The sequence below is a fragment of the Haplochromis burtoni genome, unplaced genomic scaffold (assembly GCF_018398535.1).
Source record: "Haplochromis burtoni strain Fernald_Lab_line unplaced genomic scaffold, NCSU_Asbu1 Contig_68, whole genome shotgun sequence".
NCBI lineage: Eukaryota > Metazoa > Chordata > Actinopteri > Cichliformes > Cichlidae > Haplochromis > Haplochromis burtoni.
In genome coordinates, this window is record NW_024582429.1 from 1,159,030 (window position 1) to 1,181,316 (window position 22,287).

General features: G+C 42.5%; 1 protein-coding gene across 3 annotated transcripts in view; it reads left to right on the top strand.

The window, feature by feature from the left end:
- Positions 1 to 261: 261 nt before the first annotated feature.
- Positions 262 to 22,287, top strand: part of LOC102308260 (RNA binding protein fox-1 homolog 3) — a 436,461-nt gene continuing 414,435 nt past the window's right edge. For all 3 annotated transcript variants that reach the window (XM_014334179.2, XM_014334182.2, XM_042221529.1), the window contains exon 1: positions 262 to 776. The gene's annotated coding sequence lies outside the window, so the exon portion shown is untranslated. The remainder of the gene's footprint in view (positions 777 to 22,287) is intronic.

The window sequence follows — 22,287 nt, forward strand, 5'->3', positions numbered from 1 at the left end:
TAGCCCACATCTCCTCCACAGCCATGCTTGAGAGCTGACAAGCCCAATACATCTGTCGCGGCTATGGTAATTGAGATGGGGAGGGAGGGTGACGGTGGTTGGATATGGAGGAGTGATTTGTGTGTGTGTACATGAATACGTGTGTGCGTGTGTAGAACTGCGTGAATGGGAGGGGGGAAGCCTCCCTCTGTCTCTTGTTCCTCAGTACCTGTCATTGATGAGGAGCCAAGGAGAAGCTTCAGCTTGAAGCTGTCATCGGCCCTCTGAATTTGTCTGCCTCACTCTATCAACCCTCCCTCCTCCTTCCTCTCTCCCTCCCTCTCTCTGATGTGGATGCAGAGTGTGTGAGTCGTGAGCCAGCCAGCGAGCTTGTGTGTTGTGTGCCGCAGGAACCATACAACCGCCTCTCGAGGTGTTTAAATCGGAGACGTCGGCAGAGCGACTGGGGTGCAGGCAGCTCGCCGCCCTGACACCACTGAGACCCATGCACCCTCTCCCGGACTGACAGGCCAATCGCAAGCTGCCTCTCGCCCTCCCTTCATCCAAAGCGTGCTCTCTCTCTTTCTCTGACTCGCTCACTCGCACTCCCTCCTCCTCGTCTTCCTCTCTCTCTCTCATTCCTCTGTGCTCAATCCGTGCATCCCCTCCTCCTCCTCCTCCACCACCACCTCACACCTTTTGGTCAGAAGAGGAAGAGGAAGCCCAGCCCAGGGAGAGATGCTGAAAGGATGAAACTCTGACACGCCGACAGACCACAGGGAAACAAGAGCACAACTGTGAGTACAGCAGTCCTTTCACTTCTCACTCAGGCTTAACGCTGTCACACACACTTTGTCTCTCACGCACAAATGCACACACACACACGTGTTTGGCACATTTACTTCGTACCCACACTGAGACTTTACTCCACACACTGATCCAACAGCATACTCGCCATCCATGCACAGCTCAAGTGTCTTTGTCTTTTTCAGGCAGGCAGGCGAAAAAAGAAAAAAGTGCAGATTGTGTTTTCCTTTTTTTCCTTTCGTAAGGCGTGCAGTGTGTTTCTTGATGTCGGCTGTTTAGATTAGGCTTTGTCCTGTCTTTGCACAGCTCAAACAAAAACAATCCAACAAAAGTGTCATTCATACTTTGAGATTTTGCATACTTTTCCCAAAAAGTCAACCCTGCATTTTTATGTCTTTTTGTTCAGCTCAGATGTGAGGGGGGGAAGCAAAACTAAAGGGACCCCAGTAATGAGGAAGGTCAGCTAAATCATGTTTCACACACAGATTCTTTTGTCTGTGCACTTCTGCTGTTTTCATTGGCAATAAAAGCGTGCGGGATCGCCACATGAGGGAAGTATCCCTGTTCCCGTCTCCCATCTTAAATATATAAGCTGCTATAAGCCAATAGATGCCCGAGGGGTGAAAAAAGGGGCGTACTTTCTTCTCAGCGGCGTAAGAATCCCGAGCAGTCCCCGCTGCTTATTGTTTAGCGCTCAGCCAGGGGAGGTCTGCGTGCCGGGCTGATCTGCGCCGTTTGCGCCACACTATTTTTTGATTATGTTCCTGGTTCATCTCTGGCCGAGCCGATTTCCTATTTCCTTCTCCCATTTCGAGAGCGGGGAGTATAATATGATAGCAGCTCACATGTGGGGAAGTGCAGACAGTGGATCTGTACAGAGGACACAGATTGCATTTCCCCTGGAGAATGCTCTCGCTGTATTAAAGGCACTAGAGGGCTGCTCGGCACTTGTCATCAGCTTCGCTAGTAATGCCGGCGAGAGGAGAAAGTAGACGTGGTGTTTACAGCCACTCTCTCATTTAAAGAGCTCCCATTGGCCCTAATGCCACAGCTGCATCACACTGGCCCATTGCAATCCGGGTTATATTACATTTGTGAAGCCCAGGATATTGTGCGGTGCCTCGCTTGCTTCGAATGTGGGAAATGAAAAGATCTATATGTTAAACATCCCACAATATATTAGATTTGTTGCTGGACTGTAAACTCCTGGAGTGAGAATGAAAGCATTTGCATTTTTATGATGTGGTTTAACGTGGATCACATGCACCACAGCACCCATTTATGCTTAAAATTGAATTTATATTACCCCACGTTTTAGTTGTTTGGACTTCACTCTGCTGCTGTTTTATAATTCTCGGGCTTTTCTGGTTTAGCTGCTATAGGTGCTGTTTTTTCTGCATTTTCCAAGTCACTGAGTCTGAAGGTGGGATTGATTCCGATTGTTAGAAGCGTGCAGCGAGACATCGGCAGCTCTCGAGACCCGACGAGCCTCTGGTCGCTGATGTGTCAGCAAAAGTGAACGATCAGCCTGAGACTGACGTCCGCCTCCGTCTGGCCTTGGCGAATTTACTGAACCCGTGTGGCTTAACGCACAAAGACACACAAATCAAGATAAACAAGACAGGCCTCTCCTCCTCCGGTTTTGCCTCAGATTAATTCCTGATTTCATGGCCTAAAAATAAAACCGACCACCTATAACCATCATCAAAGCTATGACATTTGCAGCAAAGAAAGACTACAAAAGCTACATCACAAAAAAGTAATTTAAACTCTGTGAATTAATGGAACTTTCATTTTGGATTTGCCAGTGGCTTTCATAGGAAATTTATGCAATTTAAATGCAGAACGCCTGTCTGCTTCTGAGTTGGTCACTGACCAATTTAAATGTATCTTTTCCTATATTGTATGTTTCATTGTGGAGAAATATAGCGAAGGGAAGTTAATAGCCTTTTATGCTAGGAAACATATTTAATTACATATATCTTTCACTGCTAAGAATTTACCCCAGAGGTTCTGTTAACGTAAGTCTGTGATCTCCGCAGTTAATAAACCGCTCGTGAAGGCGAGATAAATTGCCGTCAACCCATATTCATCACTATCTGCTTGTGTATCTGCACTTATTGATTTGATAGTTGGTAACCAGTCCTGATCATCCATACAGATCCGTACAAAGCGAGGGCCGATAGGGTTTCCACTCTCCCTGAAGGCTCAATTACACAGCACGCACGAGGAAATGTGGGGGGAAGGAGATCAGCTTCTGACAAGGTCAAATTATATATGTCAGCTTGAAATCATTTTGTGTAGGTGTTCAGCCATGTCTGAATGTATAAAGAAAGAGACATTTGGTAAGTCAATAAATGTCATATGCTGGAGCTCATTAAATATTTTAATCACACATTTTGCTGATTAAATTATATCGACTGAATCGAGGGTTTGAGCTCCTGTTATTTCATTTGTTTGCATGTTTGTGTGTTTTGGTTGTTTCAAATCTCTCCCAGACTTTGGGATGTTGGGAACTAGTGATTGCACGTCTTGAATAATGAGCAACAGAACGACTAATTTGCACACTTGTTACTATTTAAACAGTTCTGATTACAATTGCAAGCCCATCGTATGTTTTCCAGTCTCGACACGCATGCGGCGCTGCTCGTGAGAGTTGACGCTGTAATTGGTGCGTTGTGCGGCTGTTGGCTTTCGCTGGCATTCTTAGACAATGGAGTACAGTGGCTATTCAGAACGTCCTGAATACCACAATTCAGCGATGAAGGACATGTGTGGCAAATATTGAAGAGATTTTTTTTTTTGTATCTCTTCATGAAAAGCCAAAAAAGCAGAATTGATTTGAGGAGTGAGCCTGGCAAGGATAGCTTGGTTTTAAAAACCTTTGTGAGAAAGATTGTAATGGCAGGGCAAAGTGCCGCTGAAGTCACAAGGTTTTTAAAGAAACACGAGCATACGTGCAATAAAACGTTTAACAGTTTCTAAGCTATGAAAGCAGCTTGGGCATCAAAATGCATTTTCCCCTCCTGTATACAGTTGTTTTATCTGGATTTTACAGTATCTGCCTCCAGCCGAGATCAATAAAGTCGAATTTTGTTTGCACTGCTTAATAATTACATGTAGAACCTTAAATAGCCAACTTACAGCAACTGAGTGTCGTAAAGGAAGTTCCAGGAATCTATAGCCAAGTGGTCCCCAAAATACTTCATGTAAAAAACAAAACACATAAATATAAAATGATGTCCTCGTGTGGAGGCATTACATTCTGGCTTTTCTTGACCTCAGTAAAGTGTTTAAACTTTGTTACACAATGGTGACAATATTGTGTTGGGCTGTAAATTCTTCCTGTTCAAATAGCCCAGAATAGCTATAAGGAATTAAAAATGCATCCCAAACAACAGCTCAGGTCTCAGGAGGTTAAAGCAAGCATATTGTGTATGCTACTCCAATAGAAACAATGAGCTTGGTATCACTGCTCTTGCTCCTGCAGCAAACCTTCCTGCTGTTGCTTGGTTGTGCTTACTGTAGGCAGTGAAGGAGCTGGTGATGACAGAGAAATGCTTGAGCCAGTCCTCACAGAAGTTCAGACCGAGGCAGCTAAACTGGCGGCATATTAGAAAGCCTTATTTGTAAGGGGTTCTTGGCGACAGGAGGACCTCTGGAAATGGGTTTCAAACCTCTGGGAGTTAGTCACATTAATAAATAATAGAAAAAGCATGGAGTAACATCATTTATGTGTTTTTCCTCTGGCCAATTGTGTTATTTATCCATCTAAATTGAGAGTTGCCCAAGTTTGGGGATATCCGGTTTTTAAGTAATGACATATAAACCCTGCTTTCCGGTCCAAACTACTCTGTGTTTGAGGTTGTTGTGTTTTTGACATGTTTTGTATCTTGTTCTATTTAATCTGAACAAGCCCCCAAAATCAGTCAGTGATCACTGTCAGTCTCCCTCTGTTTTTATTACCACTGTTAATTTTAAAGCTCAGTTTTCAAAACCTTATGATGTAGCTACATCCCATGCAGCAGTATATTAATGATTAACCTCATATTGTGGATGAATAATCTCAGTTGTTCTCCTGACTGAAGTTTGGTCCGTTTACAGCATCCTGCCATGTGATTGCATTTGTCCCTAACCATCGGGAACCCTCACGTTAACTTTTATCGAGTGGAAAAAAGTTAGCGTTCATCCTCCAGCTTCACTGTTTATATTATGCTAACATAGCTGTTAGCTAGCCACCACGTAGCACATCATTATATACCAGCTAGTCCAACTTCAGTAAACCTACAAACGTCACTGCTGTTTATTTTTCTGTCTTCATTTATGTTGGACATGATAGCAGAGCTGTACGTTTGAATTTTTCAGAAATCTCTCAGTCAGAACATGCTATATCATGTTTAGGTGGAAACTAGCGAGCTAACTCCCTGCTAACTTCAGACTCCGTTAAACTTCATAAATTCTGTTTTCATGGATGCCTGGATGTTAAACTTAATTGTTATACCTGGTAGAGTAGCCACGCGGATAATTTTATTACAGATGAAAGAATTTAGACAGTTTGTAACTCTCAGTGATGCCGCAGTGTTCGTTTGACTTTAGGACCTGAAGGAGACGGAGTTTGGACCTGGAAACGGCTAATGACGTCAGGCTTACAGACTAGACTGGCCTCAAAGCTGTCCACAAATCCTGCTCTGGTAACTCAAGAAGAAAAAAAGTTACCTTTTTGAGTTACCTGCATGAACTTATCACATCCTAGAGCAAGCGTGCCTCTAGCTGTAAGTCTTGCTCGTGACAGGATGCAAACATGAATGGCTCCCTCCTGAGCTCAGCTGTAACCTTAGCTAGCTGCTTTCGGCTGACAGAAGTTCCTACATGAAACCATCCACAGAAAGGATTGAGTAACCAATTTTTTTTGAATAATCAGGTCATAATTTGTAGAAAGATTCATCATTGCTGATTATTTAAGTAGTTTTGGTCGTGTAGTTCGCTTTAGTTCTATTATATTTAAGATAAATGGACTATACTTTTATAGCACTTTCTTACAGTAAGCCTCATTCACCCAGTCACGCAACCCAATGATGTTTTGACATTCAGTCTAGGTAGAGCCAGGAACCATCAACCAATAAAACGGTTTGCGTGCATCACTAAACCTAACCCTGGTTCAGAGATAAAAAAAAAAAATGTACATTTGTTTTAGGAGTGATTTTTTTCTTTTTTTAAAGTCTTCTTTGACCTAGTAGAGGCTAGTAATTATGCCAAGTTTCAAAAAACATGTACATTTAAATACGAAACAGGTGGATGTTTGCCGCCTTACTTAGGTAAAAGAGATTCTAATTAATTTTCTGTGAATGCACAAATTAGTTGGTGAACCTAAAGACTATCAGAGGTCTCTTGATTATCCAAACTTGGTTCTTCCAGAGAGACTTATTGCTGTTGAGTTTTGGGTTTTTGTTAAATGTGATTTTTGAATGCTGCGAGCACAACACCTGAAATTCGATTCCCCTTCACCGTTTCTGGTTTGAGGCAGCAATTTCAAAGACGGATATCTCAAAACCCGAGCGAGTAAAACCAAAAGTATTTTTATGTGTAGATATCACTGGGGGCAAGAGAGGAAAAAAATGTGTTTTTGTAAATTACCTTATTAAAGTCCCGTAGCTAAATTGTGCTGCAAACAGTGTTTATTTAGTCCATTTCATTAGAAAGTTTATAGCAGCTCTGCATGGGCTTTTGCCATTCGGTCGCCATTTAATCAGTCTGCACCCCCAGCATTAACCTTCAGTACCTCTCTCTGTCATTCTCTGCAGGGTCACGCAAAGTATCATCAAATATTTATGATATTAATAATTGCCTTTAGGAAGGGAAAAAGAACATAAATAAATCTGCTCTGCAAAGCATACAATTAAGAAGTCCATTCCATGTAATAAATGGGCGAAGGGGAGCTAAAAGGGCAAAAAAAGGGCGAGACGTTACAGAATCGTCGAAGACGGAGACGGCGTGAAACACGGGCGGCGAACGGCTCTGGCTGCGCAGTGGAAGGGGTTTTTCTTCTTCTGTAAATTCGTGCATTATCTGGTGTGCAATTGTTCTTCTGAGAGCTAATGCGAGCCTGAGAGAAATCGTTGTTGTGGATGGCTTGAGCATCCGCGGTCCCCGGGGGGCCTCCTACATCGACAGACTCCAAATAGACAAACATGCAGACACCCACACACATGCGCACACATATGTACACAGAGCTGCTTAGCGTGGAAGCCGATTGAGGCAGGGCCCAACATTAATTATCTGTTTTTCAGCCGAGGTCTGGTGACAGTGATTAGAGTGAGGGTTTTTTTGGAGAGCGGTGCACATGCAGTCTAATGAGTAAAACTGGCTTCTCTATAGAGCTCTCCAGGCACACTTGATCTGCACTGTGCTTCGGCGAGTGTATATGTGTGTGCGTGCATGTGTGGGTGTGACTGTTGCGCCTCCAGGCATGCTACTGGGAGAGAGACACTCTGAATCTGAGGTTTAGACGCTGATGTAATAGTTGAGACACTCCCAAAGCAAAAAGGTCTTTTACATAATCGTTGTTTAATTGTGTCTTATTGTGACGATTAACGCTCGGTTTACTGGTCAAGGCCCTTTTGGCTTTGGTGCTCGCTAAAGCTGCTGCTGCTTGGAAATAATGCGATTCTGCGAGCAAACCACACGACAGCGTGGACCGGTCTGTATCCCATGGAGTGTGTTTGGAAAAAAGAAGCGAGCTGCTTGCCTTGTGAGAGAATTATAAATGGCTGTGTCCAAACTTTGGCAGCACTGAGCCAAAAATACTCACAGCACAGTAGTGTGGAACAGCAGTGAATCTCGTGTTGATCTCAAAAACAAAGGGCTGATTTTCAACAGGCTTGGCAAAGAAATGACTCGAATGAGGTTAGAGATTTAAAATTCGGTCTAATGCTCGCAAGGTTCAGGGTAGTTTGACCTAAATATGCTCCGATACGCTGCAGGGATTCATATGTAAAACATTGTTTTATCTGAACACGGCAGGGTTCAAACCGAATCAAACGCGCGGACATTTTCTGCAGCTCAAGCAGCCGATCCTTTCACCGAAAGCACTGGTCCAGCACATCAGCTCTACGGTATCGTCGACTAAATCACATTTGTGAAAATGCCAATGCCGGTGTGCACCTGAGTGATAGATTTCTGCCTGCATCGGCTTGCCTTTAGGCGAAAGCCTACACGTCATTTTCCACACCATTTTGTCCCAAAGTCGATTACTGTGCCTCTGCAGCTATGGCCGCCTCTGAATCGAACCACACATTTAGCTCGCTAGCTGCCAATAAAAGCCACAGAAGCCCGGCTTCCATCAGCGTAATGATATTTCAGCCTCAGTATTAGTTCAGCACTGTTCTCCACAGCAGTTTCTGCTCAATTAAAGATGGTCCATATTTAAATATGTAGAAAATCAGAACGCCGGGCTGGCCCGTGTGCATTCAGATATGCTGGCAAACGGTTAAATGATGAAGTTTGAAATGGACTTTTTAAGCAGCCAAACGGTCCACACCTTTTGAGTTTAAATAAGGGGAGCAGTTCATTTGTAGCTGTGAAATTTTCCTTTAACATTATTGATGTAGATTAACTTTTGAAAAGGTAAGTAAGTGAAATGTGAAATAATTCATCAAGAGGCAGCCATGTAAGAAATGTGATTTTCCCCGGCAGAAAGACCTCGTAGACCATTACCCCAAACAGAGGAAGTAGATTAAGGGTGGGGCCCCCTCTCGCTCGCTCGCTCGCTCTCGCTCTGTCTGCGGGCCTAAAAGTATGAATAGCACATTTCCAACCAAACTGCCAGGCAGAGCGGAGGAAATACATTTCAGCTAGTGTCAGCCCTGTGCACTCACGGTTTGGAACTTCCGTTGTCTTCCCTTCCCCGACCGCTTCAGTTTTATTTTGCGGGAGCTGTCATTTCCCATAAATCCCTAGGAGGAGGCGTCCGTCAGAGCTGCCAGCTCCCCTGTGTGGAGCACCTGTAACAGGGGAGCGAAGTGACAGTTGTGCTGGGACGGTCCCATCAAATGTGCACTCGCATGCACGCAGGACCGGCTGCTCCAAGACCTTTGTACGTTTATAAAGACGGTGGCGGCGGCCGTATTAAAAGTTACTGTATCATGAATGAGCGAGCACATTTTGGGCTTATACCGTAATTCTAATTTTAATACCTCTGAGAGCTTCCACCTGCTTTCATAAAATATAAATGAGCCCCATTTAAATAACACCGTGCTGGTAAATAAACAGAATAGATACGGTTTCTCCCTTTGCTGCGTCAGTCTCCGTATTTCATATTTCCAACCGCGCCTGTCAGTCTGACACTTAAACAAATGGCCACATTGGAAAAAATTACAGCGCACACAAGTCCGCGGTATCTGTCAATTGTCATTTGCCCCAGACTAATTGTTATTATATTTATAAATGTGACATAGAAACGCTCGTGAGGTGGAAAAAGAGAAGTCTTTCTCCCCATTTTTTTTTTTATCTGATTCAGCTGTCAGCACACATGCTCCATCATCTGCGCTCCAGGAAATTAGAAAGGAGAAACGTTTGACAGCACAATTTCACAAAACACCGCCACGCCATCATTTCATTTTCTCCAAACCATTTTTTCATTTATTTATTTCATTATTGTCTTTTGAAAAACAAACAGAGCGATAACACTGGTTCCTTTGCAGGTAATTTATCCTTGTTGCTGTGTTACGCTTTACTCTTACCTTCCAACGATTGAACCCCAGCTGATTTACTAGTGGGATTTCTCCAAATCAAAAGAGAAGGGGTCGTATTGTAGGGGTTGACTAGCATGGATTAAGTCTAGTTCGGTTTCACGGCTGATGGCTCGGGGCCATTTTGACGAACGGGAGCTCGATCTAGATGGCGGCCGGCCGCTCCGGGTCTGCCTTTGGCCTCCCGGCCTGAGCTGCTCCGGTGAGCGTTGACCAAGACGGCAAAAAGTCATCAGTTGCCGTTCAGCCACGGGAGTTATACATCACCAATGTCAGCGGCTGGCGGCTGCTTATCTCTCAGGTATCGATTGGAACCGGCGCTGCGGCCAATCAATGGGGGCATTTCATTCTCCTTGAACATTTACTTTTTGATGCTCGATACCGATTGGTCGGGCTCATTCCGGTACTGTGGGGTTTTATCTGCTCTGTGTTATGAAAAGGAGTGGGAAGAGAGTGATGAACACTTTGGTGTTGGCAGCCTGCTGAGCTTCTCACGGATGTGCGTGGCATATGTGCGAGAATCCTGTTGTGTTCCCCCTTCACTGCCAAGAACCCACAGATCTCGCTTAGAGGTTTGATTCAAATTTGCACTCTAATTTTGGTACACATAATTCCATCACAGAGATACGAAGACCAAAAGGCTTTTCTACTCAAGAAGTTTCCCTGGATTACATCCAGCGTCCCAGCAGCTGAAGTACACGTGTAATCTGTGAGAAACCTGTAAGAGGTTGTTACTGAGAGAAGCTTTGCTTTGCACAGCTGACAGTTCCTGAAGCCAGTTTTGCACGTTATATTTTCGATATATTGACATTTTCACTTTCAAAGAAACTGGGCACAACGTGAGCTGTGTACAAACCTTTTTGTACCCGATGGTTGTTCGAGTGAAGGCATTGATCAGCCAAGATGAGCCACGATCCAACACAGTTGGGCACCACTAGTGTGCTAATCAGATTTAATAGACAGAACTTTTATTCCCTAACTGACAATGCGCCTCTACCCTTAAGCCTCTTATGCTCACTTGAGGAAACAGCAGCCCGTAGGACAGAGAGGCAATAATGAAGCCACAGTTCCCGTAACTGAAAGGAAAACACGAGCCAGTCGGAGCTGGTGTCTGACCAAACATACACATGTACACTTAGGTCCATAATGCGCTGGACGTTTTTGTCTCTGTCCGAAACCACGGTGGATTTTAAATCAGACAATCAAAGTGAAGACTTTCAGCTTTAATTCAGGGCCTTTACAGAAATGTTGTGTTTACTGTTTAAGAATTATTCTTGTGCACCGTCTCCAGGCTCAAAATTAACTGGACAGACTAACGTGATTTCAAATATATGGGTTGTTTTTAATACTTTGATGAAAGTCCTTCATAGTGTCTGACTGACCGATTGCAGTTTCCTTGCTTGAGTTGCTCTGACATCACCTTCAGTTGCTGCTCGTTTGTGGGTCTTTCTGCATTCAGTTTTGTATTAATAACTGTAAAGCATGCTGTGTTGGTTTGAAATCCAGTGACTGACTTTGTCATTGTAAAATATTCCATTTATTTGCTTTGAAACTCTTGATTTGCTTTTGCCTTTTGCAGGGCGAAAAACGTCCTGGCTGAAAGGGTTCTGCCCGCTGTCACATGATCAGTAAAAACTAGTGTCCTGGTTCCCACTGGCAGCCGTACATGTCCATACGTGTCCATGCCATAACACTACCTCCACCATGTTGGACAGATAATGTGGCATGCTTCAGATTGTGAGCCGTTTCCCTCCTCCGTGATTTTTACCTACCTTCATTATTCTGATTCAAGATCATCTTTATTTCATCTGCCAGATTTCTTTGCTATGATTGTGCGCTGTGACTCTTTATGTTGTTTCTGGTGTAAACAACAGCAGGAAGTTGTAAACCTCTGCATCTCCATTCATGAAGGCATCTCTTGATTGCAGATCTTTGCAATGATGATCTCCTTTTTCAAGGGTTGCTTGACAACATCTGTTGTGATTTTGTTTTTTTCTTAACCGTGGAAATATTTACTGGGCAGCATGGTCACATGGTGGTTAGCATTCTTGCTAACCACCAAGAATTGTCCGGGGCCTTTCTGTGTGTGTCCGGGTTCACTCCAGGTTTCACTCGTTCTGTGAAACAAGTGAAACACAAACCAGAAACGAGAACGTAGCTTTTCCGTGAAAGTGCCTTAGTACTGAAACCAACATGTTTCAAAAGGAACAACTTTTACTTTACATTTACACCCACAGTTAATTAACCTATCATGCATGTCTGTTAGGCTTGTTAGGGAGGAAATGTACCTGGAGAGAACCCATGAAGGGTTCATACAGCCAGCCAGTGGATTCAACTCAAGAACCTTCATGCTGACGACTAACTCACAGTCGAATATCATTATTTGAGTACGTCTTTCTAGTCCAGAAGACATTTTGCAAGTTCAGCCTCAAACCTGATTCAATTCTTGTCTTATTCTCAGCATTGAAAGCAAAACCAGAGGTACTTGGACCATACACACAAACATTCAGGTGGTCCTTCTCTTGGGTCTGTGATCTGAGTTTTTCTTGTCCCAGTTTTTTCCAGATTAGAGATTAGATGAGTTGCATACAGCAGTATAAAGATGCAGTGGTTTAATAGAGGACCGTGGCTTTTTAGAATATATGAATTGTGTGCATATATGGAGAGAGCAGCTTATAACACAGACATTTGCCTTTTTTCTCTTTCCCACTTTCTGCCTGCTGCTGCTTTAAGTACCCCGCGGGAGTGGTTTCTATAGCAGACAAACTATTTATTGTTCCCATCTCCTCATCGTTCCCCATTATTGTGATTGCCATACATAAAACACTGCGAATTTAAGGTACGCTGCTACTGCTCTTCCACTCTTAGTAAATTAAAAATGAATCAGTGGGAGTTCTGAAGACAGAACTGTCTTCCTGTACCTGATAGAGTAACCAATAAAACCGGGGATGATGATAAGGGAAATTGTACAATCTGAAAAGAAATCTAGAGTTCCTCAAATGTGGATCTACAAATAAAAATTGTTCTTGGAAGAAAAAGTGCCAGATGATGACCCATTTTTCAGGTTTTGTATTCATAAAGTGCTCTGTGTCAAAGTGTATAGATGGCTCATAGTGAATTCATGAAGCAATTGTACCAAAAAAAAAAACAACGAAGCGCGTTTCTTTGATTCACTTTCGGATGGAAAATGAACGAAGACAGTTATGCCACTCTATTTGTGCTTCTTCTGGATCCAGAGAGGTCACGGTTTGCCTGATATCTCTCTTATAGGTCTCCTTAACCTTTGCGGAAGTCTTATTGACTCTTACTAACCTTGCAGGGAACTGCTGGAGGACAGGAGATGATGAGCGTGCTCAGTATATGGAAAAAGGCCCATGTGGAGGTTTTTCCGCCCCCGCCCCGCCCTTGCCAAGCGACACCACTACCAACGCTTTGCATGACCTTTGCCTTCTGATTTCTGTTACCATGGTGAATCCCACATTGTTGTGAATTCAGCCACAGCAGACATATGTACAGCATGATACTCCAGCACACCAAGCTTTAATGCAATTCCATTAGTTACTGCATAGTTAGGAGGACCAGTTCTAATAGAGGTTAAAGGAGAAAGCGAGATCGTAAATGCAAACCGATCTCTGCAGTTGCCGACGTTTGTGCATTTCGTTTTCATTGCTCTGAATTTCCTGCGACATGCAATGAACATTCATCGGCTGTCGATGCAACTTTTCCAGCTGCCGGGGACGTGACTGCCCTGAAATGCAATTTACGAAACCACTCCTACTGGATTTCAGTAAATATGAAGTTGTCAGTGTCATTTGGAGTTTCTTATGGTTGTAAAGTCACGGTTAGCATGTCTGGGTTAAAATGAAGAGGAAAAAAAGCTAGTGACTGCAACAAACAGCACGTGATTTTCAGATTAGGTGACGTTCACTTCTCTTAACCACCCGAGGTCTAAGTCAGCGGCCACCGGGCCACAGGTGTGTGAGTCGTTTGGTGCCGGGCCGTGAGTTGAGGCTCGGGTGTGAAATTGATGGTTTTCAGAGTTTTTATCAGTTTTTAGCGTTATTTTTTTAATCCTTTTTATCATTTTTAACTCTGTTTCCTCAGGTCTTTTCCCGTGTGTCATGAATAAATCTTCTTTTTTTGGTCAGTCTGTGAAATATTGTTGGACAAACTGGTCGTGTCGCAAAAAAGGTCGGGGACCGCTGGTCTAAGTCATCGTCGGCGATGACCCCAGCTCTAATCTTAACCTTCATCCTATGTAATCAGAAGACTCGACGTTCTGGAGACAAAGAAAATAATCAGTGTAAAGTTGAAACTTCCTACAGTTTGTGGTTAATAATTAATGGCTCTGTTCTTTTCAGCCTTTTTTCTAAATAAAGTTTTGTATGACATTTGTATTTTCAGCATTTTTTAGCAGTTCAGTTTAATATTAACACAAAATGCCAAAAGGTAGTCTGAATATTTTTTAATCACACACACACAAAAATATGTTTCACAACAGTAGCTGTGTTAAGGGTCATTTTCTGCCACAGTCCACTATGGCTGAGGCAGAATCAGGCTGCTACCAGGTAGGCTGGTAATGCTTCAAACAGAGCCTGTTGTATTACTGTTGCACAGTTATTTTCCTCCTTTTCAGTGCTGATTCCAGAGAATGGCTTCTTGCTATTGGAAGTGTTTGGGGGGAGGGAGGAGGCCGGGGAGGGGTCAAAACAAGACTGAGCTGTCGAAACACTGAGAGCCATCCTTCACGTCTGACTGTAGTGGTTAAAGGGCAGCCAGGCTCTAAAAGAAACCATTAGCATTTAGATTTGAGACTCTCCGTGCGCAGAGTAGCAGGGAGTGGCTGCGCTACACCTTAGATTTTTTATGCTTTGAGTGGGCCCAAGTGGCAGCTCCGGAGCCCTGATCAATCTCTCAATATGCCTAAATTGCTTTGGATGACCTCCTCGCGAAGGGACGGGATTGGCCATACTGATGCTTATCCAATCAATAGCAGATGCTATCATGGCTCATCAACAATGAAGTGTTTTTAATGGAGGTCAGGGCATGGAAGATCTAATTCATTTTAATTTGTAAATTGTGGCATGACAAAATTCTAATCAGGCCGCTTTGCTATCAGATATGCAGACTTCTGAGTGTCCCGCTCCGTCTCGCGCTCTCATTCCTTCTTCTCAACCTCATTTGCATTCATGTCTGTCTGTTTGTGCCCACACAGGAGCGGAACGCATGAATGTATACATGACATATATTAAATATCAGTCAGCATTGAGTATCGCTCAGTTTCTAATGTTGAGCATTTCCCTTTTAAGGTGTCCGCATTTATCCGAGACAACTTTTTACTGAGGAACACTCTTGTGCGCGCGTTTTTCCTCATTACGTGAAGATTGAAAAGATGACAAATATGACACGTGCAATTTATTATCTTAATTAATTCACTGTCTTCTGTCATAGACGGGCCAGCTCTGCCATCTAAAAGCCATTTTTCCGTGGTGTCGGTGGTGTTGTTGTAGGAAGCCCGCGCTGTGTCGTTTGCCCAGATTAGTGTAAGAGGTGAGCTTTTTCCATCTCCCTTTCCATTTCAGCTAAATTTGTCTCAGCCACAGTAATATGCACCACGGGATCTTTCCCCCGTGAGCGGAAATGCAATTGGAATGGGATGCGGCCGTCCGTTGTGATTGTGTGCAGATGAACCTGTCTGCCCTTGCGCCCGGTGCATGAGTGAGGCCATGCGATGCCCATTGCCTGCGTTGGCTTTCAGTGCAGAAGAGAAGAGGGCAGGTCCGGGGGGCACACTCTCCACACAAGGTAGCGCACTTGCTGAGCTGTGACAAATGCAATCAGTGCAGAAGATCGCCACGCTATTTCAAATGGATTAGGCTTCCTCTCAAGATAGATGGAGGAAAATTGGCGAAAACCTCCTGTCATTGTTGGCATAAACAAGAAATGGGTTGCTGTCATTACAGAAATATTCAAGTCAAGGATAGAGCTTGTAAAAAAAGAGGAAAAAATGTTTCGTGCACTATCAAATGGCCTTGACGAAGCCGAAATGTGGGGAATGCATTTAGGGAGGGATTGGGCTGAAAACGTTCTGTTCAAGGTCTGTTGCCTCCCCCCACCGCCGCGACCGTTGGTTGTAACACAGAAATCTATGAGGGAATTATGGAGAATAATCATTGATGAGAGCCAAGGGCATTATGCTGTACTGAAAAGAGAAGCTTCAGAAGTAAGCAGCACCAACCCCCCGTCCTCACTCTCGAGTGTCCCCATTGATTTATCAGGACTCTATTTTTAGTTGCACATGGAACAGTAATGGATTCATGGGAATTAACAATGATTCATGTGAAGCTAATATCAGAGATTTCAGAGGCTCGATTAATGCTGGAGGAATTCAGCCCGTCAACTCCCCAATTATTCATAATATTTCTCACACTGCATAAACACAGATGCTTCTACCTTATCAAAAAGGCTTGTTAAAAGGAGCTGGTGGTGTGTTGGCTTCCTTTCAAACTACACACTATAAGAACATCTAATGGGCTTCAATTATTAGCGTCAATGTTTTTCCCTTCATGGTCCGGCTGAAAGTGGAATGCTGTTTTCGGATTGCTGTTACCAAAACATAAATTCCAACACCGAGCGTGTTTGTTACCCTTTTAATCCTGACGGTGTCTAGACATGCCGACTGCGGGGGGTTCCTACCCCATTAAAACGGATTTGGATATAATTTAGTTCAACAGTGAAGTGCAGTTTTTTGGTATCTTACGCAAAGAGGTTATTTACCAGTAATGTAACATGCATGCTCTGCACCTCTTTTGGTTCCAGCCCCTTAAGATGTATTTCTAATTTTTTCTCTTAGATATGGGGCCAAAGTGCAGGACTTTGACACTGGGAAATGGAATTAGGTTTAGGCAACAAAGCTATCTGTTTAAGGTAATTAAAAGACCGGGGTTTCGTTTAATTAATCCGATGCTGCGCGGTGCTTAAATTTCTCCGTGAGCCGCAAGCGTTAGTTCATTAGAAGCGCAAAATCTGTCAAGAAAACAAGTTTAAATGTTTCAGTAGGCATTCTGTAACTTCATGGTGTCGTGTCTGGTGTAGCAGCTAAGCACTGAGACAACGAATGGTGCGTGAAGTCCACCGTACAAATGAAGCACTACGGGGGTGATTGTTTAGGCAACTAAACATACAGAAGTGTGCAACGGTTTTAGGCACGTCAGAAAATGCTGTAAACAAAGAATGCTTTCAGAAATGGGAGTGTTCGTCTTTTATTTTCATCAATCAACAAAATGCAGCGAATGAACAAAAGAAATGTTTGCTGTGACCACCCTTTGCCTTCTTCTAGGTACACTTGCACACAGTTTTTGAAGGAACTCTGCTGGTAGCTTGTTCCAGACATCTTGGAGAACTAACCACAGATCTTCTGTGGATGTCATGTAATCCTGACACACTCGATGATGTTGAGATCAGGGCTCTGTGGGGGCCGTACCATCACTTTCAGTACTACTTGTTCTTCTTTATGCTGAAGACAGTTCTTAATGACTTTGGCTGTACGGTCGGGGTCGTTGTCCTGCTGCAGAAAACATCTGGTGCCAATAAACAACCTTTTATATTTTTGAAAGCTTTCTTTGTTTACAGCATTTTTCCACACCTGCCTAAAACCTTTGCACAGTGCTGTATATAAACTGTATTTGAACGGATAATGAACAGATCATTTTAGGGATCTTGTCCGTTTCTGCTTGTAACATTAAATAAAAAAGTATTTTCTTCAAGAAACGGGACATCAGCGTAATCAAAGCGTCTGTTGTAGGTTTCGTCATTGGTTTTTATTTGTATTTCTTTCTAGAAATAAAATAATCCACACTTGACTATCGAGCATGTTTATGTGAAACTGTGTCTTGGATGCAATCAGTGGAAGAAGTCATTTCGGTGCCGTTACCCCAGTGGGTGCGTCAAGAGTCATCAGCAGACTTCAGATTGATATGAAGAGAACAGGAGAGTGTTGATGCACCGTCTCGTTGGTTTGATAGTGTGTGTGTGTTCAGATGTGTAATGTAAAATTAGTTTGAATGTGTGTGTTCAGGCTTGGCTTGGCATTCTGCTTTGGGGTCGCTTGTAGCGTTTGCTCGGTGCAGCGGGCATGACAGCAGCGACAATGGCGTTGACTTCTGCCTTTATTAAAACGGCACATGTGTCGTGTCACTCGTCCTCAGTCTTGTGCTTTATTCCACCTCGGCCGGTACCGTCCTCGTCGCAGAACATTAACCTTACCTCGGGACTCGGTATAGAATTTTGTTGTTGTTGACGGAACCAATGAAGCACAGAAAGCTGCATTAACTTAGTGCCGAGTTTATAAAAGGAATTACAAAAAGGGTTTTACGAGTTTAGCCCTCCAAGCAAGACTTTTTTCACCGACCACAGCATCTGGCAGGGAAGATTCCTGAGCAGCCAGTCAATGGAGATAAAGCTACAGTTGTTTCCTGTCACTAACATATGGACCTTACTGTTATGTTACATACTCCTGCTTTTGTGTGAACATCACATTATATCACAGGAAACAGACGGCAGCTGAAATTAAGAATTTCAGTAAGATTGCCTCGGGCAGTTTGTACGTCTTCATTGTTTTTCTGTCTTCATATTGACTAAGTCCAAATATACCCCGAGGCTGAAAAGCAAAATAGCCCCGATTTTTAAGCCGCATTAATTTTATTTTAACTTTAGAATTAGGTAAACTGCAACATTACTGTTCATATTGTATTTCCTATCGTGCTTCGTATCAAAACCACACTGATAATGCATGTCTTTAGAACTGAAAATAAAAGGGGGAAAAGTTTTACACAGCCTGTAGAAGTCAATGACAAAGCTTATATGTACTGCATGAAAGCAGAAGGTGGGTAGAAGGAGAGAGAGCGTACTAGATTCAGCTTCAAGGATGTGAGATGTTAGCGAGTTCGCGTCTAGGTCACGTAACATCTAACTACTTTGAGTATACCTCGAACTCAAAAGAGGTGCTTTCATCTGTTTCGGTGACTTTATCCGAACTTTTATGAGCACTAGAGCTGATGTATTTCTTCTGAGTTTATTTATGTAACCTGATGCGCACTGTTATCTACTGTTAGCAGAAAAAATAAAGTTTGTCAACCCTTTGGAATCACCGCGAGTAATCACTCACAGTGCAGCCTGAAAAAGCAGATCTCGTGAATTTAGCACAGAATTTTTACACATTTCATCTACACAGCTGTTATAGTTGATCTGTATTTTTTTTAGATGTCTTAAATGAATGAACAGCCCTCTGTAGGTCCTACCACAGGCTCTCAGTTGGGTTCAGATCAGGACTCTTGGCTCGACCACTACTGAACCAGAACTTTGTCTCTTATTCGTTTACTTCTGTGTTTTGGATCATTGTCTTGCTAAATTCCCCAGCTCCTCCTATGCTTCAAGTCATGGATTACTGCGCGGCTTTCTTCATGCAATTTTGAATTCATTGTTCTCTCAACGCATTTAATGCCTGAGACATCAAAGCAGCACGATGATGATCCCTCCAACCCACGTCTGGGAAGAGGTTTTAGTGTTGGTGTGCAGTGTCTTTTTTCCCCCTTCCAAACAAGCCTGTGCATGTTTGTATCTGGTTGTTATGGAACGACTAGGTGGTCTTTTTGCAAACACGAGACTTGTGATGGTTTTCTTCCTTTAACTTCATTTTTATTGAGTCTTTGTCTCGTGGTGTAAACCTCACCATAGATTCTTTTTCCCAGTTTTAGATTTCTGTAGGTGTGTTGTTATTACCCTTTCAGGACTGTATGTTGCAATCTTTGCAGAACTCCCACTCCTAGGTAGAGTATCAACAGTTCTGAATTTTCCCTCTTTGTAGATAAAGCCAGGTCCTCCCACAGTCCAAAGACATGCACTTTTGGTCAACTGGTGATTTAAAAACTGGGTGTAGGTGTGAGTGATTGTGATTGTCTGTCTATCTGCGTTGGTCCTCTTTAAGACTGTGTATCCTGCCTATTAACCTACTGGAGCTGGAGTAGATTCTCGCACACATGTGACTCTGAGTAGATAGACGGATGTAGATAGTTTCTGATTGTGAGCTGATGGTCTTCAGAAAACTGTTGAAGCTTTTTATTTTGTTGGAAAACAATTCATGAGAAATCCACACTTTATCAGGAAGAGGATACTCTACAACCCAAAGCTGGAATCTCATGTCCTCAAGTGAAACAACTGACTCCAAGTAACTTTTTTCCAGCCTGCACTTGTTCAATAAATTCATGAACACAGTGCAAATGTTCATGTTTAATTGGTTTAGTCTGATTGTATTCATCTAAAATTTTGACTTTGGAAGCAATCAGTGTAAAAATCCCGGTAATTTCACAAACTATTTCTCATAGAGGATGACTGAGCTTTATTTTACCAGTTAACTGGAGATCTCCAAAAGCACATTATGTAATGCACTTGTCAAAATATAGCATTTTCACATTTCAGACCAGAAACACAGCCACTGCTCCTTCAAACCTATTTTGTAAATTAAAAATGACTGCTTCGGGTACGCCCTGTTGAAGGCACGGAATTATAAAGGTAAGCCACTTCAAAATTAACCAGTGTGACACGGCCATGACTCGCTGTTTCGCACAGAGGAAAATATTGCTTTGAACAAAATATATATTTTGACTCGTCTAAAAATGAATGGGAAATATGAAAAAGCTGAGAAAATGTTTTCCTTGGCAATTGTCTGCATTAATTGAATGACAGTTTTATGATGAAGACTTTGTGTTCAAAAGTCTGAAGTTCCTCAGACTCGTTGTATGTGCAGCATATTTTCAAAGGATGAATAATATTTTTTAACTTTATCTAAAGCTCGCACTACTGTGCCTCTCAAATTATCTCCGAGCTGCCACTCTCTTCAAAGTAACTGACAAATACGTCACGCGAGCCTTTCATACCCCAAATGTTCTTTTTTTTTCTCCATTAATTCGAGATCTTTGCAATTGGACTCAAAGGCTGTCAGTGAACGAACCATGAACTGAACTTAAATATTTTAAAAGCTGAGTGTATGTCATACGATCCAATTTATTTGTATTCCTTTGATGTTACAATGTCATAAAAATGGGAATTTAGGTTAGAACGGTATTAGAGGAATCTTTACCAGGATGCAGAGGCTGGCATCACAGACTCGGGGCCTTCTCACCGCGAGGCCACGCTTCCAACCATCCTGCGTTTAATCAAACTTGTTATGCAGCCTAAAACTTTATCCCCAGAGAAAATTTATGAGACAACGTAACAAACCAAGGCTGCTGTTGTTGCAGCCGTTTCTGTCTGTGAGTCTCTTTCTCATTGTGAGTGTCAGAGTTCATTTTTCACATGTTGTCAGCGAGGCAGCTATTTGCCACTTTCATTGTGCTCGATAAACAAGTACACAGGCATGTCAAAAAAGGATCAACAATGCCTCTCTCTCTCTCTCGGAATAAAAACGGGGGAACAGCGGGAGATCTGCAGTTATACACATTAATGCGAGTGGTTGTGGTTGCTTCACATATTTCAGCTGAGGACTAATCGATGAGAAGCATACGCTGCCTTTTTCGTGTATTATTTTACAGCTGTGCTGCACAAATATGCTTGTTTTGCACCCGAATATCTCATCTTACATTTTTTAGGTATTTGGTATAGGGGGGATTCCTTTTCCTTTTCTTGTAGCGACGTATTGAATCCCCACAAAAAACACCGTGAGTATAAAAATGTGAAAATCAGCATGAAGTTCCACAAAATCTGTTGATATTCCTTTTGATGTTCTCGTTGTTGTATAGACAAGGATGACTCCACGCTGATGAAATAAGTTAAAAGCTATTGCCCCTGAAAGGATTTGGTAAGGTTTCTTTAATACTTTAACAGGGCAAATTGGACCAGATTAAAACACCTTTTCATGATTTTGTGCTGCCTGTCTTTCATGCTTTCATATATGCTGACAGCATTCTGCAGCTTTTCCTTGACGTTTTCATCTTTCTGCACGCATTCCTGGTTGCAGAATGATAAAATATTATTACTTCTTTAGGTATCATCAAATGATTACTATTAACCGACAGTGATGAGTGCTGAGGGATTTTTTTACAGACATTCCTGTGTTGAATGTAGCAATAACACACTATGAAAACACCTTACTGCACCTAGACTCTATTATTGTAACCACCACAATTAAAAATACAGAAAAGTGTTAGCCGTCTGATAAAATTGTGTTGTTGTATTGGGACTGTCCTGTTAAGACACTGACCCACACCTATGCAAGTATATTCAAATATAATAATAAAATAAAGCACATGGGAGATGGTAAACTTTCGATATCTACAAGTGAATTAAAAGTATGAATGTACAAACCAGTGTATTAGCAAAACAGCTGGTTAACTTAATACTTTCAGTCAAACAACTCTCAAAAAACGAATATCAGAGACATTAGTGTCTGATATTAATGTTTTAAACTTAAGTTTTAAACATTAGTGTCTGATATTAATGTTTTAAACTTAAGTTTTTTTTATCAAATCCGATATGGCCTGAGTTCCGCCCTCCTTCATCAAGGCCCTCCTTCATCAAGGCTTTCCTTGCTAATGTGCTAAAGGAGTTATTAAAAAGTGCTCACACAAGCCTCGAACTCCTTGTTGGCCACCAGTAAGAGAAAACTGATAAGATGATAATTCGCACAGGGCTCGTTGCCTTATTAATGTCACTTCTGTTTCCTTGCAATGCACAGATCATAACTGATCTTATAGCAGTG